Source organism: Mandrillus leucophaeus, unplaced genomic scaffold (assembly GCF_000951045.1).
Source record: "Mandrillus leucophaeus isolate KB7577 unplaced genomic scaffold, Mleu.le_1.0 Scaffold818, whole genome shotgun sequence".
Taxonomy (NCBI): Eukaryota; Metazoa; Chordata; class Mammalia; order Primates; family Cercopithecidae; genus Mandrillus; species Mandrillus leucophaeus.
In genome coordinates, this window is record NW_012108897.1 from 37,228 (window position 1) to 44,394 (window position 7,167).

The window sequence follows — 7,167 nt, forward strand, 5'->3', positions numbered from 1 at the left end:
AAAATCCACTGAGTCCTACCTCCTTCCCTAGAAAACCGTGTGTATAATATTATTTGCTCAATTTTCCTGATCAAGGACAAAAATAAATAAGAAATTGCTTTGTATTTTACAGACACAAAGTGTTATTATTATTATTAAAGTATTTTATAAAGTAAACTCTAAAGAAGTCTACAAATGTGATTGGTGCCAATAACAAAGAACTAGAGGCAAGAATGGAATAATTGTTTTTTGTTCACCAGTTACTGTGTTCCGATATCCTAACTCTGCCAATGAGATATGTGACACGTCAAAAGGCGGCTGTGGCTGGGCATGGTGGCTCACACCTGTAATCCCAGCACTTTGGGAGGCTGAGTAGGTGGATCACGAGGTGAAGAGATCGAGACCGACATGGTGAAACCCCATCTCTACTAAAAATACAAAAATTAACTGGGGGTAGTGGCGCAACCTGTAGTCCCAGCTACTTGGGAGGCTGAGGCAAGTAGCTGTGCTTGAACTCGGGAGGCGGAGGTTGCAGTGACCTGAGATCATGCCACTGCACTCCAGCCTGATGACAGAGCAAAATTCCATAAAAAAAAAAAAAAGTGGCTGTGATGCTTTTTTTCTTTTAATGTTCATATATGCTTGTTTTACTTTATACTCCCCTGCATGTTCAAGAACTTAAAGTTATACCAATAATCCAAATATGTATTCTTCAAATAAACAAACTAAACTAGGCAGAATATATAAAAAGTAAAAGTTTCCTTTATCCTTTCTCATCCAACTTCCCCCTCCTTGGAGAAAAATTTGGAGTGCATCTTTCTACGTCTTTTTTCATGTGTTTACATAAGTATTTAGGTGTGTTTTTTCCCTCAAAAGTAATTATACTGTACTTGTGTTCTGCAACTTGCCTTATTTTGCTGGTTAACTTAAGAACACACTTTACAAATCATTTAAGAGTAGTAAATACAACGTATTTGATTATTCTTAATTGTTGCATATTATTCCATAAAGTAGATATACTATTAAGGTTATTAAAGATGTTTCAACTAATAGATGTACAGTTAGGTTGTTTAAGGTTTGTGTAATTATGTGAAAGTATTTTTGAAGGAGAGACTTCTAAGAATGTAATTGATCAAGCAAATATTTATTACATGTAATTAGATAAATATTGCCAAATTATCTCCCAGAGGCAGAGTTTAGGTTTTCCAAATTGCACTATCATCAATGAAACATGAAATGCCTTTTCTCCCACACCCTCACAACAATGCACATTCTCAAAATTTACTTTTGGCTCATTTGATGAGAGAAAATAACTCACTGGTTAATAGTGAAGTAGATCAAAATTTTACACATGCTTTCTATATATCCTTGCGTTTCTTCTGTGGATTGCCTGTTCATATCCTTCACCTGTTTTCTGTTGGATGATTTGTCTGCTGCTTACTGATTTGTTAAAGTCTCTTTACAGTTTTTGAATCCTTATTTTTTGTCCTTTATATATGTTGCAAATATTTTTTTCAACCTATTACATGTGTTTTAATTTATTGATATCACTTGTCATAAAAAGTTTAATTTTTCATTTTTTTTCCTTTTCTGTGATTTCTATGTTTTCCAGTGTGCTTTTCCAATATTTTTATTGTTTCGTATATTAAGGAATTACTTACTAATTTGGAATTTATTTGGGGATATGATAGCAATTAAAAGTTTAACTTTTTTTCCCAAATTGATATCAAATTATTTCAACATGGCTATAAAAATTAATTTAGTCCTTTCTATGGTTGTGGAACATAGCATTTTGTGTACTAAATTTCCATTGGCACGTGATTCTATCTCTGAAACTCTCTATTCTATTTAATTAATCTAATTGCATAAGCTTGCATTATAGTACAGTTTTAATTATGTGTCTTCTTGAAACTGAAAATTTATCTTTTTCTTAAATGATTTTGCCATCTTTTAGATCATTAAACATTTTTCTCCTTTAATCTATTAATTTTCTAGAATTATAGTAATGGAGTTCCTGATGTTGAACTATCCTTACACTTATATGAAAATCCTATTTGGTTGTTGTTTTCATACAATGCTGGATTAGATTTTCTTGCATCAAAGATTTTTTTATTCATGTACCAAATGAGATTGGCCTCCAGCTGGAGTATATTCTTCCAAATCTTTCTCTACATGTTTGCATAAATGTCTTTATATTTTAAAATAAAGATTATTATGCTAGATTTTTGGATTGAGCTGGGAAGTTTTCCATCTTTTTCTATGCTTTGGAAATGATTACACAATACAGCAATGATCTGTCCTTTGAAAGTTAGATATATATTACCCATTATGTTGCTTGGGCTAACTCCAGTTTTAGAGATAGATTTTAATTTTGATAGTGATTATTACATTTTAGGTGGCTATATTTAAACATAATTGCTTGGTTTTGAATGTTTTTATGTTTTGTATATAAATGCTGCTTAGGGTTTGCTGGTTTCATTGCTTTACTAGCCAGTACATCTCCTGTAAATACCGTACTATGATCTTACCACTTCTCCATCAATTATGTCACACAAATAACTCAATATAGGACTCATACTTTGGAGTAAAACAAGCACTAAGCCTTTTAGTCTTCATTTTCTCAGTATCAGCTTTGTTATTATTTAGTTTACTACTACTGTTTTCAGAAAAAGAATGAATCTTTTCTTGACTCTTCTCCCAAAATTGTCACTGAAGATCACTTTAGTATATTAAGGTTAAAAATATAAATATTACTTCCCTAATTTAGCTAATAATGATGAAACATAAACTTAAAAATACGCTTGATTAAAAATGAAAGTGGTTACAAAAGAACAAATTATAAAAGTAAATACATGCTCTATTCTACAAGTTTTTATATGCTTTTGGCATTCAGTTAACGAACTAACAAAATGCCAGGTGTTGTCACATGTCATACCACATGTGATTCATCATGCAATTCCAACAACCCAGCTAGTTTGTACACTGTTCAAGGAGATTTATTTCCTGATCATGGTCTTGGATGTTGCAGCAAAGTCAAATTGTTTCCAAATACTTACTTTTACTTTCTGTATTTGTTGTGGTCCAGTAATAATGCATTTGTAGACTGGCACCAGAATGGGGGCCAGTGTGGTGCCATACTGTTGTAGGTCACCCCTTTAAGTGATAGAATCAAGATTCTAACCAAGGAGTGTGCACTGTTATCTTGCTTTCTCAGTGGGGTGCTTTTGGACTCTTCGGAATCCTACTCTGCCATGATTAGCTATTTTTCCAGCTCCTTCCATGTACACAGGCTTGGAACCAACCAGACCCTCTGTAAAAGGTTCAGTCCTGTTATGCCCTTTTCGCTGGAGGTCATCAGATCCCCTTAGGTGAACATTTGGGGACTTAACTTGTTTCCTAGACCATTATTAGCTGGTGGCAAATACTCATTTCCTTTTCTCTGAATTTAAAGCCAAAGACAATCTCCATCTACTACTTGCTCAAACTGGGTTCTAGTCCTTCAGCTCACCATCGAGGAGATGTCAGGGATTCCAACAGAGAGAAAGCATTGCTACTGATGCTTAACTGTGCCTCTTGTTACAATTTTCTTTTCATTTTTCTTTTTTAGATAGAGTCTTGCCCTGCTGCTCAGGCTGGAGTGCAGTGGCACAATCATAGCTCACTGCAGTCTCGACCTCTTGGGCTGAAGTGATCCTCCTACCTCAGCCTCTTGAGTAGCTACGACTACAGGCATGCACCACTGTGCTTGGATAATTTTAAACATATTTTGGAGAGACAGGATCTCAGTATGTTGCCCAGACTGGTCTTGGACTCCTGGTCTCAAGTGATCCTCCTGCCTCAGTCTCCCAAAGTGCTGGGAGTACAGGCATGAGTCACAGTGCCTGGCCTGTTATCAATTTCTTAGTACTAGAACTATGAAAAGGATTAGATGTTCCTCTATTTATTCAACACCCATCTACACCTGCTTAGTTTCATTCTCCCATGATTCTTCCCTTCCCTTCTTATATCGACTATTAGAAACTATGACCTTTTTGCAAAATTTTTTATTTTAAAAGCAGATTCACTGCAAATAACTATAGTTAAAAACTCAAAATTTTGATTAGACTTCATGTTTGGTAGGAACTGATTTATTTTTCTTCTTGCAATATCTAATAAATATTTATTTTATCTAATAAAACTCCAAAGATATATTTAGGATAAAAAATGAAATGCTGCTGGCCAAATTAGAGTCCTTCAGATTATTTAATTCAGTCTGTCTTATTTCAAAGCAGTGGCCATCAGGAGGAAGATACTGTAGATAAATATTGAATTACTTAAAAAATATTTGTGTGCCTCATCCTCCCCTTTTTAAATCACGGAAGTAATGAACATTCTTGACAAAGTAAAATGTATTTTACTAAGAAGTAAAAGGGAAATAAGTTTAATCATCCTAAAGCTACCACCCAGAAAAAATAATTTACTATATAACCTGCCAGAAAATTTGTGCAAGTTGACTTATAAACATATTGAAAACTGTCCACTTCCTCTGCGTGTGTATTTGTATCCCAAATTTTTCACTCACTGTTATGAACGTATCCGTAAATAAAGGTCTGCCTCATAATGGTGGCATGCTATTCCACTGTGTGAACGATTACAATTTATATAGTCATACTCCTATTATTGGATGTTTACATTGTTTCTTATTTTTCATTACTTTAAACACACTGTAACAAAGATAATTGAAGCATTTTGTTTTAAATATTTGGTGCTAATTTTATAATGCATCTCTGGGAAAGGAGGATCCACTCAATCTATTAAGAACTCCTGCTCTACTGGCGGGATTTGATGACAACATGCCTCACAGGAAGTTCTCTGCTCCCAGATATGGGTCACTGGGCTTCCTGCCTGGGAGGCATGGCAGCAGGCATCATGGGAAGGTGAAGAGCTTCTCCAAGGATGACCCTTCCCTAGTCAGTCCACCTCATGGCATTCCTGGTTTACAAGGCTGGCATGACCTACGTTGTGTGGGAAGTCCGTAGGCCAGGATCCAAGGTGAACAAGAGGGAAGTAGAAGCTGGGCCATTGTGAAGATGCCACCCATGGTGGTTGTAGGCACTGTGGGCTATGTGGAAACTCTTTGAGGCCTCCGGACCTTCAAGACCACCTTTGCTGAGCACATCCAGGAATAGTGCAAGAGGTGCTTCTATAAGAACTGGCATAAGTCTGAGAAGAACTGGCATAATTCTTACAGGCCTTTACCAAGTGCTGTAAGAAATGGCAGGATGAGGACAGTGAAAAGCATCTGGAGAAGAACTTCAACAGCATGAAAAAGTACTCCCAATTCATCTGCATCATTGCTCACACCCAGATGTGCCTGCTTCCTATACTCCAGAAGGCACCTGATGGAGATGCAGATGAATGGAAGCACTGTGACTGAGAAATGAGAGTTGTCCCAGAAAAGTCTAGAGCAACAAGTACCTGTGAACCAAGTGTTTGGGCAGTATGCAATGATAAATGTCACTGGGGTGACCAAGGGCAAAGGCTACAAAGTGGTCACCAGTCATTGGCACACAGACAAGCTGTCCTGGAAGACCCACTAAGGGCTGCACAAGGTTGCCTCTGCTGGGGCATGACATCCTGTCCATGTCGACTTCTCTGTGGTATGTACTGGGCAGAAAGGCTACTACCACTGCCCTGAGATCAACAAGAATACCTACACGATCATCCAGAGCTACCTTATCAAGGATGGCAAACTGATGAAGAACAATGCATCCACTGATTATGATCTGTCTGACAAGAGCATCAGTCCTCTGGATGGCTTTATCTATGGTGAAGTGACCAATGACTTTGTCATGCCGAAAGGCTGGGTGGTGGGAACCAGAAAGTGAGTGCTCACCCTCTGTAAGTCTTTGCTGGCACAGAGCAGTGGCCTCTGGAGAACACTAACACCACCTCCAAGTTGGCCATGGCAGTTTCCAGACCCTGGAGGAGGAGAAAGCGTTCATGGGACCACTCATGAAAGATGGAACAGCAGAGGAAGAAGGAGATTAATGTCAGGAACAGACGGTGCAGCCAGTGAGGTCTAAATAGAAGTTATTTTTCTACTGAAAAACAACCCAAAAACTCTGAATTACAAGGTTGGTTGATGTCATTCATTTTACTTTGTGCTTTATAACTTCCATTTATAAGACAAAACAAAAAACAATAAAAATACTCCAATATTATAACAAACCACTCCCTATATCTAGAACTGCAATAGGAGTTTGAAGGTGGACAAACCTATTTCCCGGCTGCTCCCACCCGTAATTCTCCACCCTACCTTCTCTTATACTATCTAGAATCATGTGGCCTTAATTTTTAATCATTTTTTTCTCCTTAAAAACTAAGAAATAAAAAAATTCAAAGCAGAGATTTGATATACAGGTTCCTTGTTTTATTGTACTTCACTTTATTATATTTTACAGATATTGCATTTTTTACAAATTGAAGTTTGTGGCAACCCTGTGTCAAACAAGTCTACTGGTACCATTTTGCCAACAGCTTGAGCTCACTTCATGTCTGTGTGTCATATCTGGATAAGCCTTGCGGTATTTCAAATTTATTATCATTATTAAATCTGTTATGGCGATCTGTGATGTTACTATTGTAATTCTTTTGGGGTACCACAAATCACACCCATATAAGATGGTGAGTTTAGTTGATAAGTATGTCTGTTCTTACTGCTCCACTGACAGCTCTCCATCTTTCTTCCTCTCCCTGTATTTTCATATTCCCTACAACATAAAATATTGAAATTAGGCCAATTAATAACCCAACAATGACCTCTAAGTGTTGAAGTGAAAGGAAGATTCACATCTCTCTCACTTGAAATCAATCGCTAAAAATGTTTAAGCTTAGTGAGGACAGCATGTTGAAAGCTGAGGCAGGCAGAAAGCTAGGGCTTTTGTGCCAAAAAATTAGCCAAATGGTGAATACAAAGGAAAAATTCTTGAGGGAAATTAAAAATGCTACTCTAGTGAACACATGGATGATAAGAAAGCAAAAGAGCCTTATTGCCTGTATGGGGAGAGTTGTAGTGGTCTGGATAGAAGCTCAAATCAGCCACAACATTCCCTTAAACCAAAGCCTAATCCGGAGCAAGGCCCTAACTCTCCTCAATTCTGTTGAGGTCAAGAGAGGTAAGGAAGCTGCAGAAGAAAAGTTTGAAAT

At 37.0% G+C, this 7,167-nt stretch overlaps 1 pseudogene; it reads left to right on the forward strand.

Annotated features, from left to right (window-relative positions):
- Window positions 1-4,811: 4,811 nt before the first annotated feature.
- LOC105530385 lies at window positions 4,812-6,009 on the forward strand (annotated as a pseudogene).
- Window positions 6,010-7,167: the final 1,158 nt, after the last annotated feature.